The following is a 7,910-nucleotide window of genomic DNA, read 5'->3' on the forward strand; positions in this document are numbered from 1 at the left end:
ATACTGAAATACGACATTGTTTGTCTGAAGCTGTTGTAAGTCTTCACTTATGATGATGATTGGATGTGAATGAGTTAACAGAGTTGATGCTGCTGAAAGATGAGCCAAAGACTTAACAGTTGGGTCATTCCCTGTTGGTGAGCTGTTTTCCTTTGTTCTAGTTATAATGCAGTGAAATTTTATGACTGTATAGTAATCTAGCTACCTTATCATGCACAAAAAATGTATATTTTTAATATTGAGAAGCATGCCATGGGAACACTGCAAAAAGATGTGTCTAAAAACCAGATAAAAACACTAAATCTGAGGGAAATTATCTTGCTGCATGGACAGATAATTTCACTTGACAAGATTTCTTAAATTAAGATTGTTACATCTAGAAATAAGCATGTTGTATGCTTAAAATAAGAAATGAACTCTTAAAACAAGATAAATTAAAGGTGCAAGCAGCAATGAACTGGCCCGAGCAGAGTGACCTGACAATTATTTGTTTCTTACCAAGATGAAAAAACCCTTTTGATTTAGAAGTGTTAGATAATTTATCTTGTTTTAAGAGTTCATTTATTATTCTAAGCGTTCAACATGCTTATTTCTAGATTCAATGATCTTAATTTAAGAAATCTTCTCAAGTGAAATCATCTGTCCATACAGCAAGATACTTTCCCTCAGATTTAGTGTTTTTATCTCGTTTTTAGACACACCCTTTTTTGTAGTGAACCTTTTTAGACCATAAATGAATACCACTGCTATGTGCCTTAATAAAGCCATAATCACATTTTTGTGATGTTTTCTTTTATTAGGAAAGTTTAATAGAGCCGTCAACCTGATGCAACAAATTCTTTGTAAAGCTATCATGTCAGTTTTTGTCAGATAGGTGACTTTTTTAACTATAAGGTCATTTCTGAAGCCCTTTGCAGTGGTGGTGGTGGTGGTATATTGTCCACATCCATTTTTATTAATGGCTGATGTTACAGTACTGGTCACAGTGTTGGACTGAAATGTGGCACTGTGTGCAAAAACACCACCAACTGAAGTGCTTATCACTGAAAATGTCATGAAAATAAGAAGCACAAACAAAGAAACTGCGAGGATTACCAGTGTAAAAGAGTCTTGCCAGGTAGATAATGTTGCCTTTCTAAGCAGACAAAGAGATCTGCCCTTGGTGTGCAGCTGTTGTTCGTTTTTCAGCCCCAGTGTTACTCTTCCGAGGCTGTCGGCGGGGTGCAAAAAGCATTCAGCTCTGAAGGATTTGAGAAACAGTGCAATCGTCCTGAATTTAAATGGGTTCAGGGCCCAGCGTACAGATGGCTGCGTACACAGCCAGATACAGCGTTCAATAGTTCAGAACCCGCTCTTTTCTCTCTCTAATCACACCCTCTCTTTTTCTCATTGCTGTCTTTTGCAGCCTCTTTATCACTCTGCTTCTTTACGCACCTTGTGCACTCTTAAACACACATCCAGAAGCACACACTGTTTTACTCTTTTTCATTCTCTCGCTGTCTCTCTCACCCTCTTCCAGCATTGCCTCTCTTTCACCATCTAACATCCCCCTCTTTTTTCTCTCCCCCCTTCCTATTTCCGAGTACTGAGGAATGAGATAAAGAAATCGTTTTTCTTTCACCGCCAATCAGGTCAGCACAATTACACAAACCAGCAAACACGCTTCTCTCTTTGTGTCTCTCTAACACGGCCTCTCTTTTCCTCCCCTCCTCCCTTCCCAAGTCTCCACACTCTGAGAAATGAGATAAAGAAATCACTTTTCGTGGTAGGTGCAATGGCACAAACTAGCAAGCATGCACCTCGAACTCTGCCTGTATCCACCATTTTCCTTGTCCGTCACCCTCAGTCTTTTGTTTGTTCTTCTTCCTCAGACACACACATGCCTGTGGACGTTACCGCAACCACTTATTTTCTTTGCTTCTCATTGTGGCACCAACTGAAACTGTGGAGATCAACCAGACCAGACCTTCAGGTTTCACCTAACAAAATCTGAGAGAACTCCTTCTCCGCAGAGCAGCAGAGTGATAGATTACAACCAAACTCCAGGTTAAAACAAATGGGGACCAGTGAAGGCTTCCACACATCTCAGATCTCATCTGATGTATCAGGCCAGCCGGGGAACCAGATGCTCGGAATATGAAATGTGCTCAGAAAGGGCAATTCCACATTTCCACTGCACATTTTTCAAGGCCAGCATCATGCAGGCTAGTGTAACTTTGTGTTACCTTGATGGCAGAACTGGCATTTTAAGTGTAGCAACAGCTTTGCTCTTTAATCTTGCAGGAGTCAAAAATAAACACAGATTTTAACTCGCCAGCATAGAAAACTTGCGATATTATCATTTGATATCACTTGATTAACATTATTTCAGTTAAAGGGGACAAAAAAAACAACTCACCTATTCAGTGCCTGTTCACGGGATATCTGTCCTCCGCCGCCATCTTGCTGAAGTAGTAGTAGTGTAACGCTTATTTCTTGTCGGGGTAGCGTTCTCCAGTCTGTCGGGCTGATGGGTGATGAGCGGGATACAAGATAACTTGACACTTATTTATGAATCTCCTTTAATAACCAACATCGTCATGACAACATATAGCATTCCACTTAACGGGTCACAACACAAGAGAAACCCCGCAAAACTACTGCATCCACTTGACTACCCCTCACATACAATTGTCCCTTAAAACAAAGGCAAGTAGGAACTAAAAAGCTTTGGGTAAGGGGACAAGTAATGTCAACTTAAATATAACACATGAAAATGAATACATAAATTATAGTGAAAGTGCCATAAATAATAATGAATTAATTATTGTATATAATAGTAATTTAAATAATTCAAATAACCCAAAACATATTTTTTAACAGTAGAAATGATTGATGATGAAGTGGAGTTGCATTCCACCTGAAAACAAATGTAAACAACTTTTTTACGTAACTTATGTTTTTGACTTAATTCCCATGGCTCACATAAGTAGTTCACTTCTGGCATTTACCTGTATTTATTTACTGTCTTTTTTAACGCCTTACCATGAAGTGTTTTGCCCTAAACCCAGGTCAGTGGTTTTGTAGCCTAAATTCCCAGAAACTGCAGCCTTTTTTACAACTGCAAACTGTACGTGTATGTATGCACAAAACGCTCATATGTGTCATTCTGACAAACACTCATTTGTGTCGTTATGGATGGTATTGACACAAGGTCTATTCTTTCATTAAGGTTGGAGATCTTGTTGGAAATATCTTTGCAAGATGCACCATATTTTTCTTGTAAGTCAATTGAAGCAGACTGAGCTTTTTTGGGCAGGGGCTTTAAGAGATGGTGCTAAACTAGAACATGTCTGACAGAGGGTGAATACAGGTCTATTCAGAGAGACAGCATGAGAAAGAAAATTGTTTTTTGAACATTAAAGCATGTAAACATGTTCTAGTAGCAACAAAAAATACAAGTATGAACAAGAAAATGAGCACAATCTGTCCCCTTTAAAATACCATCCGTGCAAACCAATAATCTCACACTTTACTTAGCCTTTTCTGCAGCAGTATTCATGACGGCCCATGCATTTGTTTGTTTCTTGCCTGGCATGAAGGGGTAGACATTTAATCCAAACAAGTTAATTAGCGGGGAGATAGCATCGGCGCAAAACGAGGCTAATGAAATAAACACTGTCCTAAAAGAAGAGATTAGCAATTAAGCTATTGGAGCGAGGAGTCATTTATGTTCCTTTGTGCTGTCTTTTAATGTGGCACGGTAATGAATACTGCTCCTGCCTTTATATTTGTGTGTGTGTATGTGTGTGTGTGTGTGAAGTATGAATGTGTGCTGTTGGGTAATAATAACCTGCTCTCGCCTATTTGTTTACCAGCCTTTGTTTACTGAGGACAGTATGGCTATCTTCTCTTTAACAGCTACAACACTGACACTTAGTGTACAAACTCTCCTCATTTCCTCTATATGACACAATGTGTTTATATTGGATGGAGAGAGTTATGGATGATCTTATTGAGTTTGTTGTCCCTCTCAGTACACTGTTGTGAAATGTGGTTGATTTAAATAAATGGCAGTATGAGAGCTGGTGTGTGTTTATTTGACTGATTAAAGACAGAAATGGTGTATAAGTACGTGGGTGGGAGTGTGCATGCAGAATATTTGCCTCTGCACACATTTTGTGTCCAAATGTGTGTGTGAAATTCCTTGAAATGCTTGGTGTGTATAAACAAACCTCTGTCACACATTCCTCATATCCTTTGCGAAACCGAGACAAAGTTCAAGTGTTGTGCATCCTCCATGTGTCTTGCATCTGCCTGTGTGTGTACAGTATATTACATTTACTCACACACACACACACACACACACACACACGCACAGGCACACACGCACACATTGCTCTCGGCTGCATGTGAGTGTGTGATCCATCTGGTCTGGTCTGGTCTTCTTATAGAGAGGCTGATGAATGGAGGGCGGAGGGCTTGACAGTGGCCGGGACACATGGCAACTCCCCCTCGACTTCATCAACCACAACAGTGTTTGTTCCACGCATCTATCTCTCTGTCCAGCGGCGGCCGGGGAAGTCATTAACCCACAGCCCCTCTGGGTTCCTGAACGCCACTGACCAGAGAGAGCGGGAGAGAAATTATTTGTGCCTTTGTCAGGAATTTTGAAAGAACAAGCTGTGCATGTAAAACAATCTCTTGCAAAATACAGTATGTTCACTGCAAAAAAGCGTGTCTAAAAACACTAAATCGGAGGGAAATTATCTTGCTGCATGGACAGATAATTTCACTTGACAAGATTCCTTAAATTAAGATTATTAAATCTAGAAATAAGCATGTTGTACGCTTAAAATAAGAAATTAACTCTTAAAACAAGATAATTTAAAGCAGTAAAGAACTGGCCTGAGCAGAGTGCACTGCAAAATATTTATTTCTTACCAAGATAAAAAAAACAACTTAAGATTCAGAAGTGTTTGATAATGATTACAACACAGATATATATATTGATCTCTTGTTTTAAGAGTTAATTTCTTATTTTAAGCGTTCAACATGCTTATTTCTAGATTTATCAATCTTAATTTAAGAAATCTTCTCAAGTGAAATTATCTGTCCATGCAGCAAGATCATTTCCCTCAGATATAGTGTTTTTATCTTGTTTTTAGACAACCCTTTTTTGCGGTGTTGTTTTTCTACCGAATACATTTTTAGAGGGAATATAAATGGAAACTGAATTCAAGTTGATAACAGTGACTGGTGTTGTCCCCTGTGGAGACTTGTTAATTAATGAAAATTATGTTTATATTGAGTTTATCCTTGGCAAAGACATTTTTCATTTTTCAAACGTTTTGCAGCATATCTTGTCAGTATGCCACCTGTTGATCAGCACAGTAATGTATGCAGGAATATATTGCAACCAACCTGGTCTCACAGAAATCCGTGGAATAGCCACGGAATCGCTCAAATTTCTGTGAAACTGACACCGATTTCGTTACAATGCAAGTTAATGACAGTCATATCCCGTGGCTATTGGTTTGTTCCAAGTCATGTGACTTTCAAGGTCCCAGCGGTCAGAACAAAAAACATGGCGGACAGTTCTCTAATTTTTAGTGAAAAATCTATATTTTGACTTAGTTTCTGCATAAAAATGGATTTTGATCACATTTCTAGCGAGAAATATATGTTTTATTTTCTAAATCTTCACTCAGTGAATGTACATAATAACTTTGTATGTTGGAATAGCCACGGGATATGACTGTCATTAACTTGCATTGTAGCGAAATCCGTGTCAGTTTCACGAAAATTTGAGCGATTCCGTGGCTATTCCACGGATTTTGAGTTAAGCGAAATCCGTGGCTATTTCACAGATTTCTGTGAGACCATGTTGACACCTGCTGCGCATGCACATGAGTGTCTACGTGGCTGTGCAATTATCCATAGTGCTAATAGAAGTTTAATTTCAATATGAAACTCTCTCTAACTGCAGAGGGGAGGGGGACTGTATTCCACAGTGTTGGGACATTTTTGAAAACAGACCATCTTATACTTGTGTCAAGATTTGCAGAAGTATATGAGGTGAGGCAGGGCTTGAGATTCTCCCAAAAGCCTTTCTTTTTTTCCCCTTTTTTGCCCAACTGTCACTCTAAATGTCTTTGAGGAGCGTGCACCGTTTTCACCATTAGTAAAATTCCTTGCATCTTCCCTTCTGGAGCCATTTCCAACAAGACTTTCTTTACAAGTAGTTTGAAGCGTACAGAGATCTTTATGCGGCTAAACCATTAAAGGTGAAGGAACTATAATGGATTTGGTTTAGATTCTATCTGTCTCTGATATGTCGTCTGTACAGCAGCTTATTACGACTCATATTCACATTTATTGTTAAGTGTTCAAACGGTAGCCAAGGCATAAATAAAGTTACAAAGTATAAAGAATGACACGGTCCACTTAAGGTGGGTGAAGCTGCTTTCACCCAGGAGACCAGCATTCGTGTCCCCAGTGAAACCAAAAGTCTGTGTTGTTATTCTATGCCAGGTATGTTATTTAATAGTCCAGCAGCTTAGCTAAATAAAGGGGACACGCTGGACAAAAGCACCACATTTTTTCCACATGCTTTCTATCACCATAGGTTTCAATTTTTGGTAGGAGCCACTTCATCAAGATTCCGGATCGGAGATGGCAGCCATATAAAATCTATGAGAACCAATCTTCCAAGCCACTTAGAAGATCAATCTTGGTGTCAAAATCTACATTTTCTGGGTCAAGGAATAATTTAAAGCTATTGAGAATATCACTAGATGATTATTTGATCAAATAGATTTGTTCTAAGCCTGCAGTGAACTGGTCAAGTGTGGTTGTAAAGGTGCAAGCAGTTGTGGTGCAAGGTGCTCATACAAGAAGGCACAATGGAATTGCAGAGATCTTTTTAGTTGTAAATGTAACAAATAATACTAGTAAAGCTAATAAAGTTCAATTAAATGTATGCATGTTATTCATTTTTCAGAATACGCACTGTATATGAGAACCTGGTCTCACAGGAATCCGTGAAATAGCCATGGATTCGCTTAACTCAAAATCCGTGTAATAGCCACGGAATCACTCAAATTTCTGTGAAACTGACACGGATTTCGCTACAATGCAAGTTAATGACAGTCATATCCCTTGGCTATTCCATGGATATTTTTTCCTATTGGTTTGTTCCAAGTCACGTGACTTTCAAGGTTCCAGCGGTCAGAACAAAAAAACATGGCGGACAGTTTTCTCATTTTTAGTGAAAAAAATCAATATTTTGACTTAGTTTCTGCATAAAAATGGATTTTGATTACATTTCTAGCGAGAAATATATGTTTTATTTTCTAAATATTCACTCAGTTAATGTACATAATCACTTTGTATGTTGTATATGACCTATATCAATATACGTCCAACTGCTTAGGAACTTTGAAGTTAACATATCTATTTGATCAAATAATCATCTAGTGATATTCTCAATAGCGTTAAATGATTCCTTGACCCAGAAATTGTAGATTTTGACACCAGGATTGACCTTCTAAATGGCTTGGAAGATATATTGGTTCTCATAGACTTTCATCTCCGATCCAGAATCTTGATGAAGTGGCCCCTATCAAAAGTCGAAACTTATGGTGATAGAGAGCATGTGGAAAAAATGTGGTGCTTTTGTCTGGCATGTCCCTATTCTTCTCAAATCTGGTCCTAAGCCGCCTGACTATAACTTCTCGTGTAGCTTCAGAACATTAGATCACATGTAGGCTATTATTTAACTTATGCAGGCTCACACTAGGCTCACAGTGTAGGTATATCTGGTGCTAGTATTTTTACACCGAACTGACGTTTTTAAAGCCTAACCATGTTGTTTTTTACCCAATCTAACTAAACTGCAACCATTTGACAAAAATGTGGTCCTATGTGGT

The sequence above is a fragment of the Centropristis striata genome, chromosome 11, assembly GCF_030273125.1.
Source record: "Centropristis striata isolate RG_2023a ecotype Rhode Island chromosome 11, C.striata_1.0, whole genome shotgun sequence".
NCBI lineage: Eukaryota > Metazoa > Chordata > Actinopteri > Perciformes > Serranidae > Centropristis > Centropristis striata.